General features: G+C 43.5%; 1 pseudogene; it reads right to left on the reverse strand.

The window, feature by feature from the left end:
* Positions 1 to 5,489: 5,489 nt before the first annotated feature.
* On the reverse strand, positions 5,490 to 9,902 carry LOC129398604 (transcription initiation factor IIA subunit 2-like; annotated as a pseudogene).
* Between the last annotated feature and the right edge of the window lie 9,401 nt (positions 9,903 to 19,303).

Consider the following 19,303-nt stretch of genomic DNA (forward strand, 5'->3'; position numbering starts at 1 on the left):
AACAAGAGGAGAGAAACATTTAAACAAAAATAGCAGACTGCACTGGGTCTGTGCAGAAAGACATTATGAAAACTTTCACAAATAGAGATACTCAAAATCTGCTTTCTTAAAATAAGGCTTTGCTCCTCATCTAGGACCAAATTTAGTGCATACCAAAGTCATTAAAAACAAAGCCATTTTTTTAGCTCTGAGTGTAAAAGTGCATCTGCTGTTTTTTTCTGACAAAAAAAAGGGAAATATTTTCACCATTTTTAACGTGGTCAAAAAGAACCAAATGGATTTTTAGGGTGTTTTCCAAAAGTGAAAGAAAAGGGGAAGTGAGCTGATACTAAATATGCAAGAATCTGGATAACTGAATGAATTTAGACCAAATATTATACATAAAACTTCAGTTTAGCAAAAATCAAAGTACAGTATGTCTCATGGGTTCGGAATTGCTGCTGAAACATAGGTACACATAGATCAGTTGTTATCCAATTTATATTGTTATAAATGCAATATTCATATGAATCTCTCTAAGGCATATTAAGAGTATAAGTCTTCGCATGCCTATAATCCCAGCACTTTGGGAGACCAAGGCGGGTGGATCACCTGAGGTCAGGAGTTCGAGACCAGTCTGGGCCAACATGGTGAAACCCTGTCTCTACTAAAAATACAAAAATTAGCCAGGTGTGGTGGCACGTACCTGTAATCCCAGCTACTTAGTAGGCTGAGGCAGGAGAATCGCTTAAACCCAGGACATGGAGGTTGCCGTGAGCTGAGATCGTGCCATTGCACTCCAGCCTGGGTGACAAGAGCAAAACTCTGTCTCCAAAAAAAAAAAAAAAGTATAAGCCTTGCAGGCTGGGTGCGGCGGCCCACACCTATAATCCCAGCACTTTAGGAGGCCGAGGCAGGAGTATCACTTGAGCCCAGGAGTTCAAGACCAACCTTAGCAAAAGAGTGAGACCTAGTCTCAAAAAAAAAAAAAAAAAAAGGAAGAAGGAAGGGAAGGAAGGAAGAAAGAAAGGGAGGGAGGGAGGAAGGAAGGAAGGAAAGAAGGAAGGAAAATTAATCAGAAAGCGTTGGATCTTCCAAAACAAAAAAGTGTGTAAGCCTTGTAAGCCAAGTACAGTATATTACAATTTTCTATTGTTAGACTTTGTTATCAGTAATTTTGTATCTTGGTCCTTCTCTTGTCACACTTTACACTAAGCAGAGCTTCCCAGTTAAGAAAACATTCAAAACATTTTCTTTAGTTGCCTTGAATGTGAGACACCTTGAATGAATTGAACCTGCTTAGTGCTACCAACACTCATGTTTCTACTGGCTGGTAGTGCTAACCGCAGGGTTGAGGAAGGTAGAAAGATACCCAGATTCCCTCCAAAAATAACCAGCATGTTTGTCGAAGCAGTCACTGTCTTCACCACACTTCCTCTTTTTTTGGTTCAAGTCATTTCCTCTATGGGAAATTATTTGTAAATGAGTCTATCTTGTAGCCTACCAGGTTGCCTTTTCCTCGAAATTCTGTTTACTTGGGATTCTTCCCTAATCTCTCCACCAAATATATTGGCTTTAGTCCTTCTTCTTCTCTGGTTAGCTCTGTGGTTAGAAATGTAAATACTGAATTTAACGTGACTTCTTTGTGCTGTTTGGAAGGATTCTTGCAGCAAAATATCCCCCAACCATAAAAAGGCAGGGTGAGGTAATGCAAGGAATTAATCTAGCTGTGGATATGTGTATTGCTATGAATGTAAATAAATATCTGACAGGTGTGATTTAAGTTGTAAAAGGGTCTATTAAAACACAACTATTTTTTATTTAAAAAATCAGAAGGGGCCAGGTGGGGTGGCTCAATGCCTGCAATCTCAACACATTGGGAGATCAAGGTGGAAGGATCACTTGAGGCCAGGAGTTCAAGACCAGCCTGGACAACATAGTGAGACCCCCAACTCTATGAAAAAATAAAAAATTAAAATGAGCTGGGCATGGTGGCATGCACCTGTAGTCCCAGCTATTTGGGAGGCTGAGGTGGGAGGATCACTTGAGCCCAAGAGTTCAAGGCTGCCGTGAGCTATGATCATGGTACTACACTCCAGCCTAGACAACAGAGTGAGACCCTGTCTCCAAAAAAACAAAATGAAACAAAATCAATAAAGGAGAACAGCTTCAAATTACCTGTTTGTGTTCCATTATATTCATAAGCCATGCATTTTACTGGGACCTGGTTTCAAATTTGCAGTGCTTGCCTACGCTCAATGGCAGATATCTCCATTTCCAAAAGCCCTTTAGCTCTCTCTCTAAAAATAGATGAGGCCCAGCTTGGTGGCTCACGCCTGTAATCCCAGCACTTTGGGAGACTGAGGTGGGTGGATCACCTGATGTCAGGAGTTCGAGACCAGCCTGGCCAACATGGTGAAACCCCATCTCTACTAAAAATACAAAAATTAGCCGGGCATGGTGGCACGTGCCTGTAATCCCAGCTACTCGGGAAGCTGAGGCAGGAGAATCCCTTAAACCCAGGAGGCAGAGGTTGCAGTGAGCCGAGATCATGCCATTGCACTCCAGCCTAGGTGACAGAGCAGGACTCCATCTCAATAAATAAATAAATAAATAAATAAGAAAGAAAGATAGGATTTTTTTTCCTCAAAAAAAAAAAAAATGAAAATCACACTATTTATAGATCAAACCAAGTACATAGGTTAAAAATGTGAGGAAAGGGATGGAGGAGAAATCGGAGTCAATGTGGATGCTACAGCTTCCAAGCCCAGGCAGTTGGGGAAATTAATGAGTGAAAGTGAGAGGACAGGTTTTATCATCTGCAAAGTGCTACAACAATGTCCGTGATTGTTATAGGTCCAGGAACACAGAGAGGAAAAACTAGGAAAGGTGGATGTGGTTAGCAACAAGAGCAATGAGTTCAGCTGGGAACTTCCCATCTTGAAGAGTGAGGTATTTAGCAGAGATGTACCAGACACAATGAAAGATTTCCACTTGGAAGTTGAGTAAGGTAGCTCACCTGGAGACAGATTTAGGAGTCACCACATAGGGGTGATGTTTGAGTCTTTGAGCAAATAAGGGAATGTGGACAGGAAACATCATTAATGATGACAACCCCTTTGAGTTTCACAATATAAATCTTTCCATTGCCTTTTTCTCCAGTACATAGTCAATTGTTGAGGTCTTGTCTGTGTCTGCCTTTTCTCTGTCCTTTGTTTGTTTTAGCTTATGCACTCCCAAAAAGTAAGAATGTGTCTGTTTAACTCACTTTGAACAGTAGAGAACTCAGTATCACTGGCACACAGGCCCTGCAAGTGCAAAGTTCTTACCCAACATGAATTGGTTTGGCCTAAGCTTGGAGATGGAGGGTCTGGCTCCATGACACAAAGCGTGGAGCCAAGGGTGAGTGCAGAGGTAGGGCTTCAAAGAAAACCCTGCTCAGGCCAGGCGCAGTGGCTCATGCCTGTAATCCCAACACTTTGGGTGGCTGAGGCAGGTGGATCACGAGGTCAGGAGTTTTGTTTGTTTGTTTTTGAGACAGTCTCGCTCTGTCACCCAGGCTGGAGTGCAGTGGCGCGATCTCCGCCCACTGCAAGCTCCGCCTCCCGGCTTCACACCATTCTCCTGCCTCAGCCTTCCGAGTAGCTGGGACTACAGGCGCTCGTCACCACCCCCAGCTAATTTTTTGTATTTTTAGTAGGGACCGGGTTTCACTGTGTTAGCCAGGATGGTCTCAATCTCCTGACCTCGTGATCCACCCGCCTCGGCCTCCCAAAGTGCTGGGATTATAGGCATGAGCCACTGTGCCCAGACAAGGTCAGGAGTTTGAGACCAGCCTGACCAACATGGCAAAACCTTGCCTCTACTAAAAATACAAAAATTATCCAGGAGTGGTGGCACGCACCTATAATCCCAGCTACTCAGGAGGTTGAGGCAGGAGAATCGCTTGAACCCGGGAGGCGGAGATTGCAGTGAGCCGAGATCATGCCACTGCACTCCAGCCTGGGTGAAAGAGCGAGACTCTGTCTCAAAAAAAAAGAAAAGAAAAGAAAAGAAAAAACCCTGCTCAGAAGGCAGCACGTGTGAAGGTATGTGGTTGCCTGGTGGAAACCACAAGATACCAAATGGAATGGGTTACACAAGGAGAGCACCAGGTCTAATGAATAAGGGGGAAAGGTATAACATATGATGGCTTCCCTAACCTCTAGCCCTCTAGTTCCACATTCCTGTCCCAGTAAAGTTCTAACACAGTCTCTTCATAGTTCAACCTGTATTGTAGGCTTTGGAATATGCTTCAGGGCATGTGTGTTCCCATGCATCTTAGTCATTTTGTGCAGTTGTAACAGAATACCACAGACTGGGTAATTTATAATGAACATACATTTATTGGTTCACGGTTCAGAAGCCCAGTGTCAAGGGGCCAGCATCTTGTGAGGACCTTCTTGCTGCGTCATAACATGGCAGAAGGTGTCACATGGTGGAAGGACAAAAAGAGAGGGCAAGGGAGAGGCAAGCCCACTCCCACAATAACAAACCCACTCCCACAATAACAAACCTGCTCCCATAATAACAAACCTACTCCCTTGATAACAACATTAGTCCATTCTTGAGGTGTTGCCCTTGTGATCTAAACACCTCTTAGAGGTCCCACCTCCCAATACCATTACAATGCCAATTAAATTTCAACATGAGCTTTGGATGGGGACAAACATTCAAACCACAGCACTGTGTGTACTTTAGTATCTTTCCTTAAAGTCAGTTGTGGTTTTGACTGTCTGTGAATAACCAGATTGTAAGCCTTTCAAAGGCAGGGATGAAACAGAAGCCCACTGTTCACGGCCTGTCCTGGAACACTGGAGGAACTCCAGCTTCTCTGCTACCTGGGTCTGAATTAAGGACGTCCCAAATTTAAGAACTTGGTTTACTACATCACAAGGGCGTTGCCCTTGCTTTACTTTGTTCCTGACACCATTCCCTTCATTCTGCCAGGCAACCACCTCACTCTCCGTCTACAGTTATTTGCTTTCCTTATCCCTCACATCCAATATCTTCTGGTGTCCTTAGGCAATGTCTGCATCATCTTTGACTCGGCACTCTCAGAAAACCATTCTTTGGAGCACATGCTTAACCTGGCCCTAGGATCTCTGCACTTTCCCTGCAAACAGGCCCTGCCCAGTGTGTCCCAGAAAGAGATCTGGTCATTTCGTGTTTGTCTATCCCCTCCCTCTGGCCCGTGAATTCCACATTTCTGACAATCTTACCTTCATATCTTCCATTCTGAAGATGAGTGAAAAGTTGTGGGTTGAAACAGTTCCAATTGTGATTAGAATGTATGTGGTCATTAGCAAACAAAATATAGTAAAATACAACTCAAATGAATAAGTAAAAGCAGTTCACTTTCTGTGGCTCTTCAGCTTTTTGGTTATAGTTGCCTCTTTTTGCATAAAATTAGAACTAGTTTGCTGTGTTTACAGAAAAGGCTTGGCTTTGCTTTGCCAAGCAAATTGGCAGAGAAAATGTTCTTGCAATAAAAGGACACAACATTCTAATATCCTTTCCTAGTTCTGCCCTATAAAACGCAGTCTCCGTTGCATTCTCAAGCATCAGGGAATTATAACTTCCCTCCATCACCACCAACACTGCTACAGACCAAAAAAGAAAAGCCAACATCTTTATTAACTCTTTGAATAAATTGTTATTGTGCACACATCAAGTGCTGGGAGCTGGGCTAGGCATTGTGAGAGTTACAGTCACATGGAAGCCATGCTCCCTGGCCCACAGCTACTCACAGTCTAGCTGGGGAGATAAGACATTGCTATCAGCCACTATCAGGCAGATGCCATAAATGCCGTGTACATGAATGGTGGGATCTCAAATGCTGAAGGATTTCAGAGGAGGGGGAGAAGATGTCTGGCTTAACAGAGGAAGTTCGAGTCTAGTTGGCCTTTTGTTTTCTCAATAAATATTTATTGGGTGTCTCTGAGGACTGGACTGAGTTTCGTGCCAATTGCTAAGGAACACAAGAGTGGGCAAAACAGACATCGTTTGTGGTTCTGATGAGAACCTATAGGGGAAAAGATATTAACCAGATGATCATGCAGTTATATAATTATACTGCCTGGTAAATTATCTGAAGGAAGTAGTAGGGCCTATGGGGGCCTATGGGGTCAGGGAAGACTTCCCTATGGAAGGGATGTGGGAGCTAAGATCTGTAGATGAGTGGGAGTTAACCAGGCCACAAAAGAAAAGAAAAGAAAAGAAAAAAGAGAGGAAAGAGAGAGGGGAGTGAGCATTACAGACAAAGGGAAGAGCATGTCCAAAGTTCCTGAGGTAGGAGTAAGCATGGCAATTTAAACAATGAGAAATGCTCTGTGTGTGTGTGTGGAGCAAAAATGACAGGGAGAAGAGAAGACTGGAGCCAGACCACTGGGATCTAGTGGGCCCTGGTGAGGACTTGAGTCTTGATCCCAAGAGGAATGAGAATCTACTGAAGCGGTTTAATAAGAGGAGAAATGATCAGATTTGCATATTAAAAACATATCCTGGCCAGGCACAATGGCTCATGCCTGTAATACCAGCACTTTGGGAGGCCAAGGCAGGAGGAGTGCTTGAGCCCAGGAGTTTGAGACCAGCCTGGGTCACATCATGACATCCCGTCTCTGCAATAAATAAATTAAATTAATAAATAAATAATCTGAGCATGGTGGCACATGCCTGAGTCCCAGCTACTTTGGAGGCTGAGGCAGGAGGATCACTTGAACCCAAGAGTTTGAGGCTGCAGTGAGCCATGATCACACCACTGCACTCCAGCCTAGGCAACAGAGACCCTGTCTCTAAACTTAAAAAACAAACCAGGTGCAGTGGCTGACGCCTGTAATCTCAGCACTTTGGAAGGCTGATGTGGGCAGATTATGAGCTCAGGAGTTTGAGATCAGCCTGGCCAACATGGTAAAACCCCATCTCTACTAAAAATACAAAAATTAGCCAGGCATGGTGGTGCACACCTGTAATCCTAGCTACTTGGGAGGCTGAGGCAGGAGAATTACTTGAACCCGGGAGATGGAGGTTGCAGTGAGCAGAGATCATGCTATTGCACTCCAGCCTGGGCAACAGAGCAAAACTCCGTCTCAAAAAAAGAAAACCAGCCAAACAAACCAAAAAAAAAAAAAAAAAAAACCAAACAAACTAAATAACCAAATAGGTCAGGTGTGTCAGCTCATGCCTGTAATCCCAGCATTTAGAGAGGCCAAAGCTGGCAGATCACTTGAGGTCAGGAGTTCAAGACCAGCCTGGGCAACATGATGAAACCCTGTCTCTACAAAAAATACAAAATTTAGCCAAGTGTGGTGGTGTGCGCCTGTAGTATCAGCTACTCGGGGGGCTGAAACGGGAAGATCACTTGAGCCCTGGAAGCTGAGGCTGAGGGTGCAGTGAGCCGCAATCACACCACTGCACTCCAGCCTAGGCGACAGAGCAAGACCCTGTCGAAAAACAAAAAAACAAAACAGAAACATTATTCTGGCCACAGTGTGGGGAATGATTGATTGTAGGGCTCTGGAGTTAGTTGCAAAAGATCAGCTGTAGGCAGTTATACTGATCCAGGCAACAGATAATGGTGGGATTGGAGGAGAAAAGTGGATGTACGTGTCAGATACTTGAGAATAAAAAGCTGGTATCAGTTCTTAGGAACAGATCGTGAGAGCGTGGAAGGTGTTTTCCTCAATCCCAGTGTTTCCTTCCTATGAAAGGAGTTTGTCTCAGCCCTTCTTCTTCCTCTTAAGAGTGAGCTGCCTCAGAGAGGAATTCTCTGCAGGTCCTCCTGGCGTTGACAGAGCTGGGAGTGCTGCCCAGGAGTGGGTGGGTGAGTGGATCTCTGTCTTCTATTGTAGTTTGGATGCAGGTCCATTTGGCCCTCACGCTGGGTTAAGTTCTCCACACTTCTCTATCAGTAAAGCTAATATCTTGGCCACCATATTTACTCTTTGGTTTATTTCTCTAACTCCGGGCAGAGAGGAGAGAGACGCTATTTATTAGAGAGCACTTTTTTTTTTTTCAGTCTTGCTCTGTCGCCCAGGCTGGAGTGCAGTGGCACGATCTCGGCTCACTGCAACCTCTGCGTCCTGGGTTCAAGCAGTTCTCCTACCTCAGCCTCCTGAGTCACTGGGACTATAGGTGCACACCACCAGGCCTGGCAAATTTTTGTATTTTTAGTAGAGATGGTGGTTTCACCATGTTGACCAGGCTGATCTCAAACTCTTGACCTCAAGTGATCCACTCATCTAGGCTTCCCAAAGTGCTGGGATTACAGGCATGAGCCATCATGGTTGGCCCTGGAGACTACTCTTGAACTCCAAATAGAATGGATATGGGTGATGGGGCTTGATGGATGGATAAGATTTTTTTTTTAAGTTTTAAAAGGAGTTTATTGAAGAATATTCTTAAGAAGCCAACAACTTTTGAATTGTCATTTTTTAAAAGTTATTTTTTTTTATGCTGTGTAATAAAGGTAACGTGTAAGAGGCTATGAGTTACAAGCTTCTTCCTACTGGAATTCTCTGGGAGAGCACAGTATAGTCATTTCTGCAATGCTAAAATAACTTGTTTTAAGTTTCTTCTCTGCTTCTCTTCAAAAAGTGATGAATAATAACAGAAGACAGCATTAAAAAGCCATTTTTTCCCATCATTCTGTAGTATTGGAGCCAGTATTTTTACCATCACAGTCTACTATTTTTGCTTCATCCACTTTAATAAATTTTGTCACTTCTCTGAATTCAATATCATTCAATACGAAAGTCCACAGATTATCACAGAATCTGTACATATTTAGAAAGCTCCTGAAATTGACTCTGTTCCTAACCCTCTGAGCCAATGCTGAATTTATAGCCTTATCAAACTGAAGTAGAACTTGTAGGTGGTCTGTTGAGACTGTATGAGCTCATCTAGGCTCACCTGAAGACTGTTTCCCAAAGCAGTATTTCTGTATAACTGATATGCCATGGCTTAGGAAAAATTGCTCAAACTGCCTTTCTTTTTCTTTTTAGCTTTTTTGTTTGTTTGTTTTTGAGACAGAGTCTTGCTCTGTTGCCAACGCTTAAGGGCAGTGGCACGATCTTGGCTCACTGCAGCCTCTGCCTCCCAGGTTCAAGCAATTCTCCTGCCTCGGCCTCCAGAGTAACTGGGATTAAAGGCATGTGCTACCATGCCCAGTTATTTTTTTATTTTTATTTTTTTTGTATTTTTAGTAGAGACAGAGTTTCACCATGTTGGCCAGGCTGGTCTCCAACTCCTGGCCTCAAGTGATTTGCCCACCTCGGCCTCCCAAAATATTGGGACTACAGTGTGAGCCACCACATCTGGCCTTCTTTTTCTTTTTCCTTGAGACAGGGTCTTGCTCTGTTGCCCAGGCTGCAGTGCAGTGGCACAATTATAGCTTACTGCAGCCTCGACCTCCTGGGTTCAAGCAATCCTCCCATCTCAGCCTCCTCAATAGCTGGGACCACAGGCACACACTACCATGCCTGGACTCATTCTATCTTATTCTATTTTTTTCCTGAGATGAGGTTTCCCTATGTTGCCCAGGCTGGTCTTAAATTCTTGGGCTCAAGCAATCCTCCTGCCTTGGCCTCTCAAAGTGCTGGGATTATAGGCATGAGCCACTATGCCTGGCCAAAAAATTGCCTTTGTTATTCAAACTTGCATTGATGTACTGTGGGGAAAGGGCTTTCTGCTGCAGAGCAGACAGCAGCCACCAGGAGCCCAGCAGTATGTTCCTACTTCCCCAACCACAGAAACCCAGATGAATACAATTTTGATAGAAATGGAAGGAAAGACATTAGAGGTGTGGGGACAACATAAGTAAAGAAGCAAGATGGCCAGGCACAGTGGCTCATGCCTGTAATCCCAACATTTTGGGAGGCCGAGGCGGGCAGATGACCTGAGGTCGGGAGTTCGAGACCAGCCTGACCAACATGGTGAAACCCTGTCTCTACTAAAAATACAAAATTAACCGGGCATGGTGGTGCATGTCTGTAATCCCAGCTACTTGGGAGACTGAGGCAGGAGAATCACTTGGACCTGGGAGGTGGAGGTTGCAGTGAGCTGAGATCGCACCACTGCACTCTGGCCTATGCAACGGAAGAGTGAAACTCTGTCAAAAAAACAAAAAGAAGCAAGATGACAGAAAAGCATACAAGGTATGACTGTGGAAAACTGAATGAACCAATCCAACTAGAGCTGAAGATCTGTGTGAGAAAGTTAAAGTAGGGCTGGAAAGATGGCTGGATTCAGGTTATGGAAGGTGCAGAGGGCCATGCTACAGTCTATCGATTTTATCTTATAAGCAAAGGAAAGTTACTGTAAAGTTTTCAAGCCAGCAGCATGAGCTAAACAACTTGTGGTGTGTAGAGCAGATTAAGCACAGAAGCCAGTCAGGAGATTATTACAAGTTCCTGAACTAGTGTGACAATGATAATGAAGGAATAAATGCAGACATGTGAAGGAAGAACTGACAGGTCTTTCTTGGAAGGTCAGATGGAATGAGTGAGGGACAAGAAGAATCCAAGATGGCTCCAGGGTTTGTGGTCTCGATGCCTGGAGAATGGGAGTGGCATATGAATGTCAGGAGACATTAGACTTCATTAAAATTGAAAACTTTAAAATTAAATTAAAAATTTTTGTGCATCAAAGGACATTATCAAGAGAATGAAAAGATGATCCACGGAACAGGAAAATATTTGCAAAGCATATATCTGATAAGGGTTTAATATCCAGAGTATACATAAAAATCTCTTATAACTCAACAACAGGAAGACACACAACCCAATTTAAAAATAAGGAAAGCGGCCAGGCGCGGTGGCTCACACCTGTAATCCCAGCACTTTGGGAGGCTGAGACGGGCGGGTCACCTGAGGTCAGGAGTTAACAGTCTGGCCAACATGTTAAAACCCTGTCTTTACAAAAAAATCAAAAATTAGCTGGGCATGGTGGCCTGCACCTGCAATCCTAGCTACTCGGAAGACTAAGACAGGAGAATCACTTGAAGCCAGGAGGCAGAGGTTGCAGTCAGCTGAGATCGTGCCACTGCACTCCAGTCTGCGTGACAGAGCAAGACTCCATCTCAAAATATAAAATAAAATTAAATTAAAAATAAATAAAAATGAGGAAAGCACTTGGCTAGACATTTCTCCGAAGCAGATCTACAAATTGCCAAAAAGCACATGAAAACATGTTCAACATCAACAGACATTAGGAAAATGCAAACTGAAACCACAATGAGATACTACTTCACATCTAGTAGTGTGGCTATAATTTTTTTTTTTTTTTTTTGAGACGGAGTCTCGCTCTGTCGCCCGGGCTGCAGTACAGTGGAGTGATCTCGGCTCACTGCACCCTCCCTGTCCCAGGTTCAAGCAATTCTCCTGCCTCAGCCTCCTGAGTAGCTGGGATTACAGGCACGCACCACCATGTATGGCTAATTTTTGTATTTTTGGTAGAGATGGGGTTTCACCACGTTGGTCAGGCTGGTCTCGAACTCCTGACCTCATGATCCTCCTGCTTCGGCCTCCCAAAGTGCTAGGATTACAGGCGTGAGCCACAAGGCCCAGCCATAATTTTTTTTTTAATTGAAAATAACCAAGCATTGGAGATCATTTGGAGAATTTGGAGCCCTCGTGGTATTGCTGATGGGAATGTAAAATAATATATCCACTGTGAAACACAGCCTAGCAGTTCCTCCAAAAGTAGAACATAGAATTACCATATATACAGTAAGTCCACTCTGTTAATCAGCTCTGGCAGCTATAACAAAATGCCACAAACTAGGTGGCATAATCAACAAACATTTATTTTTTTGTTTGTTTATTCTTTCTTGAGACAGGGTCTCTGTCATTCAGGTTGGAGTGCAGTGACGCCATCTCAGCTCACTGCAACATCCGCCTCTCAGGTTCAAGCAATTCTCCTGCCTCAGCCTCCCAAGTAACTGGGACTATAGGCGCCTGCCACCACACCTGGCTAATTTTTTTTGTATTTTTAGTAGATACGGGGTTTCACCAGGTTGGCCAGGCTGGTCGTCAACTCCTGACCTCAAGTGATCCACCCACCTCAGGCTCCCAAAGTGCTGGGATTACAGACATAAGCCACCACGCTCGGCCACAGACATTTATTTCTCACAGTTCCGGAGCCTGAAAGTCTGAGATCAAGGCACCGGCAGTTCAGTGTCTGGTGAGGGCCACTTCCTGGTTCATAAGGGCAGTCTTCTTGCTGTGTCCTCACATGGCAGAGAAGGGACACAAGCTCTCTTGGGACTCTTGTAAGGACGCTAATCCCATTCATAAAGCCTCCACTGTCATGAGCACATCTAATTACCTAATTATCCTGATTACCTGCCAAAGACCCCACCTCCTTGCAAAATCCATACGCTGAAATCCCACCCCATCACATTATGGGGTGGGATACAAGCATATGGATTTTGAGAGGACACAAGCATTCAATTCTGTAGCACATTCTTTGGTATATACTCCAAGTAATTGAAAGCAGGGACTCAAACAGATTCTTGTACACCAATGTTTACAGCAGCGTTTTTCACAATAGGCAAAGGCAGAAGCAACCCAGGTGTCTATCAACAGTTGAATGGATTTTTAAAATGTATTATATACATACAATAGAATATTAGCCTCAAAAAGGAATGAAATCCTGATACATGCTACAACATGGATGAACCGTGAAGACATTAATGAACTAAGTCAGACATTAGCCAGGTGTGGTGGCACACACCTGTAGTTCCAGCTACTTAGGAGGCTGAGGCAGGAGGATCCCTTGAGCCCAGAAGTTTGTGGCTGCAGTGAGCTATGATTGTGGCACTGCACTCAAGCCTGGGCAACAAAACAAGACAGAAGAAGCAAAGAGAGAAAGAGAGAGAGAGAGAGAGAGAGAGAGAAAGAAATAGGAAGGAAGGAAAGAAAGAAAAGAAAGAAAAAGAACCAGACACCAGACATAGGAAGACAAATCTTGCATGATTCACTTACATGAGATATCTAGAATAAATAAATTCATAGAAATGGAAAGTCAAACAGAGGCTCCTAAGGGGTGAGGTAAGTGCAAATAAGGAGTTATTGATCAATGGGTGCAGAATTTTATTTAGGGTGATGAAAAAGTTTTAGAGATAGAGAGTTGTGATGGTTGCACAACATGACGCTACATTTTAAAAAGGTTAAAATTGCAAATACTGGGGCCAGGTGCAGTGGCTCATGCCTGTAACTGCAGCACTTTGGGAGGACGAGGCGAGTGGATCACCTGAGGTCAGCAATTCTCCAAGACCAGCCTGGCCAACACGGTGAAACCCTGTCACTACTAAAAATACAAAAATTAGCCGGGCATGGTGGTGCATGCCTGTAACCTCAGCTACTCAGGAGGCCGAGGCACGAGAATCGCTTGAACCCGGGAGGCAGAGGTTACAGTGAGCCAAGATCGCACCACTGCACTCCAGCCTGGGCGACAGAGCGAGATTCCTTCCAAAAAATAATTTTTAAAGAATTGCAAATAGGCAGGGCGCGGTGGCTCAAGCCTGTATTCCCAGCACTTTGGGAGGCCGAGGCAGGCGGATCACGAGGTCAGGAGATCGAGACCATCCTGGCTAACACGGTGAAACCCTGTCTCTACTAAAAATACAAACAAAATTAGCTGGGCGTGGTGGCGGGTGCCTGTAGTCTCAGCTACTCGGGAGGCTGAGGCAGGAGCATGGCATGAAGCGGGGAGGCAAAGCTTGCAGTGAGCCGAGATCGCACCACTGTACTCCAGCCTGGGCAACAGAGCCAGACTCTGTCTCAAAAAAAAAAAAAAAAAAAGAATTGCAAATATTTTACCAAAGAAAATCAAGAAGATTCCCTTCACTATTAAGTAAACATAATAATAATCATAGCTATCATTTATCAAGTCCTTTCTACATGCCAGGAGTTTTACCAGGATTATTTTATTTATCCTCATAAGAACCCTATAAGGGACATGTATTATTAGCCTTACGTTATATATAAGGAAACTAAGCCTTACAGAAGTTAAATAATTTTCCCAGGGTCACAAAGCTGGTAAATAATCAGTTCAAAACTAAAATGATTTCAAGTTACTTAGTGGGAAGTTAAAGGAATTATTATTTATTTATTTTTGGTTGAAGTTAAAGTTTTGTATCTGAAAATGATATTTTTTTAAGAAAATAGTAACAGGACTAACAATTATGTGGTTTTTAAACAACACTGAAATACCAGTTTTTGCTTGCGGAATTGTAAAATTTTAAAAATACATGACAAGCAATGTTTTTCAGAATTAATGAATCAGAAACCTTTGAACAACAATTTGGCAATTTAACTTGATACAATCCTTTAAGAAAGATATTTGGCAATATATACCAGATTTTTTTTTTTTTTTTTTGAGACAGAGTTTCGCTCTTGTTGCCCAGGCTGGAGTGCAATGGCGCGATCTCAGCTCACCGCAACCTCCCCCTCCCGGGTTCAAGCGATTCTCCCGCCTCAGCCTCCTGAGTAGCTGAGATTACAGGAATGTGCCACCATGCCTGGCTAATTTTTTTTATTTTTAGTAGAGATGAGGTTTCTCCATGTTGGTCAGGCTGGTCTCAAACCCCTGACCTCAGGTGATCTGCCCGCCTCGGCCTCCCAAAGTGCTGAGATTATAGGCATGAGCCACCGTGCCTACCCATCCATTTCTTAAACAACCTAAAGTGAGTGTGCATTACTTTATAGTTGTAAAATTTAAAAAAAACTTTTTTAAAAGAAAGATATGGTTTAAAAAGACCAAATTTGGCTGGGTGTGGTGACTCACATCTATAATCCTACCACTTTGTGGGTCTGAGTGGGAGGATTGCTTGAGGCCAAGAGTTCAAGACCAACCTGGTCAACAAAGCAAGATCCCTGTTTCTATTTTAAAAATAAATAAATAATAAAAATAAAAATACCAAATTCATATTCCTCTTTTGAATTACTGAGTAAAATAAAATATTTTCTTTTTCCACTTTCAAAGATGGTATGTTCTTTTTATTATGTCTTGAGGGCATTGGTGTAATTAAAAAGACTGATAAATGACCAAGAATTCATGAGTCATCAAATATAGTTCCCTGATGTATCAGGAGAAAATCTCAAGCCTTGAGATTAATGGTAAAATACCGTTTAAAAAGTCACATAAATGTACCCAAACTGAATATTCGGTGCCTCATTTATTGTTTTGTAAAGACACGCTCAGTATATCAATGCTGTGAAACTGAAACAAGTTTCAATAACTGACAGCAAAAGAGGCTTCACTAAGTTAGTCAGAGACCCAGCCAGATAAAATTTTGAAATGATTAAAATATCATAAAGGTCTGAGTGCAGTAGCTGATGTCTGTAATCCGAGCACTTTGGAAAGTCAGGGTGGGAGGATAGCTTGAGGCCAGAAACTGGAGACCAGCCTGGGCAACAGTTCAAGACTCTGTCTCTAAAAAAATTTTTTTAGTTAGATGGGCGTGGTGGCACGAGCCTATAGTTCCAGCTACTTGGGAGACTGAGGTAGGAAGATCACTCTAGCCCAGGTGTTTGAGGCTGCAGTGAGCTATGTTGGTGCCATGTACTCCAGCCTCGGCGACAGAGTGAGGCCCTGTCTCAAATAAAATAATAAAATAAAGTAAAAATGAGAAAGAGCTGAAGACAAAATTGGTGCAGGAAGCCCATGACTGATTTAAGCAACTGGATCACTGTGTCTTCAGATTGATGCCTGTGCCTCAGGTGACCCTGGGACAAAGCTGGCTGAGAGATGGGGAGGAGCCGATGACACAAGCTGAGACTCAGGTGTAATTAGGTGAACCTTTATACCAAATGGACATCACAAATCTGTGATTTGATCTGCAAGGGATTTTATTTTTACCCGGACTCTCTGTCCTATGTCAAAACTTGCCGATTATTTTCATGAATCCCATGACAATTTTACATGGGTCCAAATGATTCCTCTTACTTTTTAATAACCTTATTTAGCCATTAGATTTTGATGGATTGATTTTAATTTTTAGTAATGAGTATATTCTGTATTTTAGACCAGGGAGCATGAAGCCATTATTGCAGTTAATGAGTTTCATCATTATTTACAATACGATAAACAACGTGTTGATTTAAACTGGGTGTACATTAACATAAATGCGCAGAACATTTTTTTAAATTCCTCTCCACGCTATTTATGGCACACAGCAAAGTTTAATGGTAGATGCGAAGAAAGAAAAGAAAAAGTGAGAAATGAGACCCTTGGGTAGCCAGAAGGAAGATAGGACCAACCTGTTTTCATTAGGGGGCAGCTTTGTGGGAAGGGCTCGGGTGAGCACCCACAGATTGCACCGAGGTGCTATACTCTGAGGCTGTGATAAACAGACTTCCCAGCCCCCACAGATCTTTCCTGTAGATTTATCGCAGTGCCTGGGGTTCTGCCATTAAGAATTTTCCCTATAGTCTTGAAGGCTAATCATGTTTACAGTTCCGCTTTGAAGATTGCAAAGCACCTCTAGGAACACTTCTTAGCTAATCCCTTGGGGCAGGGGCTCTAACCGGTTGATCAAGCTTGACTGGTGCATCTTTTCGGGAAGAGGCAGTAGCAGTGTTAAGAGCTCAGGCGTTAGATATTAAATCCCTGCCTCTGCTGAGAGTGACCTGGGGCAAGTTATCTTCCCTAAGCCTCAGTTTCTTCATCTATAAAGTAAGGATAGTAATATTTACCTTGAAGAGCAGTCGTAAAGGAAACAAAAAATTACATGGAAAACGCTTAACCACAACAGATGGTCCCCATATAAGGACAACCAGGTGGGTTGAAAGGCAGCTGTTAGCCCCTCGCCGAGCATGTGCGCCTCCCTCAGCTCAGGTGCATCCCAGCAGTTGGGCTAGGGAGAGTATTTCCAACTGCTGGGCACCCTACTTCTCTGCCAACTGTGAGCTGCAGGGAAGGGATGCCTAGGTGGACCAGGTCAGCACCTCCTCTAACATCTGACTTCACCCCCATGAAATCAACACCCTCACAATCTTGGTATCCTGGGAGACTGGAGAGGGGTCCTAAATGGGAGGGTTCCCAGAAGAAACTTTACCAGCTAGAGAATTCTGCCTAGGGAAGAGGTGTGTTTGTTTGTTTGTTCTCTGTTGCCCCAGCTGGAGTGCAGTGGCACTATCTCAGTTCTCTGCAACCTCCACCTCCAGGGTTCAAGCGATTCTCATGCCTCAGCCTCCCCCGGCTAATTTTTTGTGTTTTTAATACAGACGGGATTTCGCCATGTTGGCCAGGCTGGTCTCGAATTCCTGAGCTCAAGTAATCCTCCCTCCTTGTCCTCTCAAAGTGCTGGGATTACAGGTGTGAGCCACCACACCTGGCCTGTTTGTTTTTTAGAGACAGTCTCTGTTGCCCAGACTGGACTGCAGTGATGCAATCGTAGCTCACTGCAGACTTGAACTCCTGGGCTCAAGCAATTCTCCTGCCTCACCCTCCCAAGTAGCTGGGACTACAGATGTGCACCACTATACCCTTAATTTCTTTGTAGAAATGAGGTCTCACTATGTTGCCCAGGCTGGTGTCAAGCAATTTTCCTGCCTAGGCCTCCCAAAGCGCTGGGATTACAGCTGGGTGGGCCACTGCACCCAGCCTTAAGGGATAGGTTTTAATGTTCACTTTCTAGCTCCAGGAAGGGTAGGTGCCCATGAGTCATCAGGAGTCTTGGCCACTTTCATCTTTGCACACTGGGTCTGATGTTGCCAGGGTCAGATGACAGTGCAGGAAATCGGAGAGAAGAGGGAAAGCACGTGGCTACAAGACTCTACCGAGGAAGCTCTGTTTCTTCTAGAGAGCCTGAAGACTGATGCCGTGACCCAGGACTATGACGTTTACTGGTACATGTGTCTACCTTGGCCACTTTGGCCTCTTTTCTTTTCTCTAGTACATTATCACTACCTCATCTTCAGGAGAGTTTTTAACCTAGAGGTCCAAAACCCAGCAATACATCATCTGCGCAGATTCTTTGTTTTCTAAAATAAGAGATTCTCAGACACCAACTCCTTAGAGATTCTGATTTAGGAAGTATGAGAGGCTTAGGGGCCAAGCATATAAATTCTGGAGACAGAGTGCCTTGGTTCCAATCCCAGCTCCCTGGCTTACTATGTGTGCATGTGAGCAAGTCACTTATGATCTCTGCACTTCAGTTTCTTCATCTATAAGATTAGGATAATAACAGTAGCCTACCTGACAGAGGGGCTAACAGGGTGAAATGAATTATCGTTATTAAGCAAGGCACAGGGCCTAGAATTTGGTATGTATTTTTTAAAAGGCTGTTGATCATGAGACACAGACCAGCTGAGGAATCACATTGATACAAAGCTATTTCTAATTAGCATCCAACCATTGGTCTTTAGTGTAATTTCAGAAGTCGAAACAGGAGATTCAGGGACATCAAAGAATAATTTTTGGCAAGCTCCTGACGCTGACAAGAAAGATGAAAATTAGGAGGCATTACTTTTTGATCACTCCTTATATGGATACATTTATGAAACACTGGACAATTTTCAAGGTAAACCATTGAACATCAGGAAGCACAAAGTCAAGAGAGAAGAAAAACCTAAAATTACAGGATTTCACATGACAAATTGAAAGTAAATTAATCATTTTTCCACTGACCTTAATCACAGGGAAAAAAATTAATCATTGTCAGAAATGTTTAAAACTGCTTGAGTTTTTCCCAAAGATTCCAGGGAATGAGATATATTCATCATAAGATGAAGAATTCCATCAAATTTGATCCAGGTGCATTTAGAGCAGCACACCTGTATACGACTACTAGACCAGCTTCTCTAATGATCAGAAATTGAATGTAGACAACACACAAAGAGGGAATTTTAGTACTTTTAGCTGCTTAGTATGTCATCCATACATCCAAACTTCAGAGGTGCTTTGTCAGGTATTTTTCACAGCTTCTCCCTTCCCGTTTTCCTTTTTATTTTTTCTTTTTATCTTTTTTTTGAGATGGGGTCTTACTCTGTTACCCAGGCTGGAGTACAGTGGTACAATCATAGCTCACTGCAGCCTCCAACTCCTGGGCTCAAGCAATCCTCCTGTCTCAACCTCCTGAGTAGCTAGAGCTACAGGCATGCACTACCATGTGTGGCTAAGCTTTTTATTTTTATTTTTTGTAGAGATGGTGTCTTGCTATGTTACCCAGGCTGGTCTCCAACTCCTGGCCTCAAGCGATCCTCCCTCCTCACCCTCCCAGTGTCCTGAGATTACAGGTATGAGCCACTGCACTGGCCACTTTTCCTGTTTTGTTTTGTTT

This window comes from Pan paniscus, chromosome 7 (assembly GCF_029289425.2).
Source record: "Pan paniscus chromosome 7, NHGRI_mPanPan1-v2.0_pri, whole genome shotgun sequence".
Classification (NCBI taxonomy): domain Eukaryota; kingdom Metazoa; phylum Chordata; class Mammalia; order Primates; family Hominidae; genus Pan; species Pan paniscus.